Genomic DNA, 1,878 nt, shown 5'->3' with positions numbered 1-1,878 from the left:
TCGAAGTAATTTCAGGTATCTTGTACCGTGATGCACCTGGTCCCGAAGTAGTGATGGGAACCAACAGAATTGGGGCTACCCATTTTATTTTTAAAATCCCCCCTACAGCAAAGAAGCAGAATCCCCAAAAGAGATGCAGGGTATGCTACAGCAGGGGGCAAAGAAAGGACACCACATTTTACTGTCCAGATTGCCCTGGAAAACCTGCACTCTGTGTCGGTGACTGCTTCAAGCTGTATCACACAGTTTCCCATTTTTAATTTTTTTTTTGTTCCTGCTCCATTTTTTTATTTTTTTTTTATTTTTTGTTACATTTACTGTTTTTTAGCTTTTATTTGCTCCACCATTTTTAAGCGTTTTTATTTGCACTGTCAAGTGACCCCTGTGTCCATTCCGTGGCATGAGGGACCACTTAAGGTGCTAGATCAAATCCCTTCTTGGAGATAGGCCAGGCTTTCTTGTAACCTGTCCCTACTGATAGTTGGGTACAAGCATTTTTCTTTACCCAGATGTAAAATTCCTACTGAATTTGAATTGCTCATGTTCCAAATGTGGCCCTTTTGCCCCCAAACAATCTGACAAACCCATGCATGTGGGGTATCAATGTACTCAGGAGATGTTGCTGGACACATATCTGGGTGTTGTGTGACAGCAACATATACCAGGAGCTGTAATTTCACACCTGAAGTACAAAGTATGTGAAAAAAACACCAAAAACAATTACTATCCCAAACTTTGACAAGGGTTGGTGGTAGGATTAGTGCATGGAAAGGGTTAAAGTATCAGCATCTAAAATACCCTGGGGTGTCTAGTTTTCAAAAATATATGGTTTGGTGGGGTAAATTTAATTTGCTGGCTTCAAAGATGCCCCAAATACCACATAGAGACAGAATTACCAGATTCAGAGAAAAATGGTTTTGAATTAGCAAAACGCTACTTGTACTTATTGCCCCATAACGTGTAGAAGAAAGCAAAAAAACATAAAAACATTGGGTATTTCTAAACTCGGGACAAATAGTAGAATCTATTTAGCAGGTTTTTTCAGTAGTTTTTTATGATGAATAAAAGATTTTTCAAATAAAAGTGAGAAAATGTGTTTTTTTTTCAATTTTTCGTCATATTTTATTATTTTTATTATAGGAAATTACATCATATGAAAAAAATTTTGGTGTCTGAAGAAAGCCCTTCTTGTCCTGAAAAAAACAATATATAACTTGTGTGGGTTTAGTAAATGGGTTAAGAGAAAATTACAGCTAAACACAAACACCGCAGAAACGATAAAACAGCCATTGTCACGAAGGGTACAAAAAGTAAAATCAGCCTTTGTCACGAAGGGGTTAAACAGCAACTGGTTTAATTATGGGGAAACAGCTTATTGATCCAAGGAGAAATCTGACTGCCATTTTGGGGTCAAGAAGGAATTTTTTCCCTGGTTAGTGCAAAATTGGACAGTGCCAAACTGTAGTTTTTTTGCCTTCTTTTGGATCAACAGCAACAAATTAACAGATATAGGAAAGGCTGAACTTGATGGACACATGTCTTTTTTCAGCCTATATAACTATGAAACTATCTTAGGGCTTTCTATCTGACTGGTCAGTTTGTAGGCTAAAAAAAAAAATTATGGCTTTATTTGGATGAATGCTGTTTTACGAGTAGTAGCTAACATAACACATAGCTAGTGATGAATGGTTAGGCTTTCACACACTTAAATAAAAAAAATTAAAAACAACCAATTACAATTACAAGGGCTTGGATGGCAAAATAAACAAATACTCTTGCCTTCTTACTGCTTTAGGACCATGTCTTCCAGCTTTTTATTGTGGTATGCTTTATATCATTCAAAAATTCTTTATTAAAGCTGGATAACTTTGTTGTAAG

The 1,878-nt window shown here is 36.3% G+C and overlaps 1 non-coding gene across 1 annotated transcript; it reads left to right on the top strand.

The window, feature by feature from the left end:
* Positions 1 to 363: 363 nt before the first annotated feature.
* LOC149271424 (small nucleolar RNA SNORA35) lies at positions 364 to 493 on the top strand. The gene has a single exon (XR_016279749.1). It is a non-coding gene; the product is annotated as a small nucleolar RNA SNORA35 (small nucleolar RNA).
* The last annotated feature ends 1,385 nt before the right edge of the window (positions 494 to 1,878 follow it).

Source organism: Sceloporus occidentalis, unplaced genomic scaffold (genome assembly GCF_023333645.1).
Source record: "Sceloporus occidentalis isolate IW3139 unplaced genomic scaffold, rSceOcc1.0.p SCAF_522, whole genome shotgun sequence".
NCBI classification, from domain to species: domain Eukaryota; kingdom Metazoa; phylum Chordata; class Lepidosauria; order Squamata; family Phrynosomatidae; genus Sceloporus; species Sceloporus occidentalis.
This window is presented reverse-complemented; position numbering and strand designations above follow the sequence as displayed.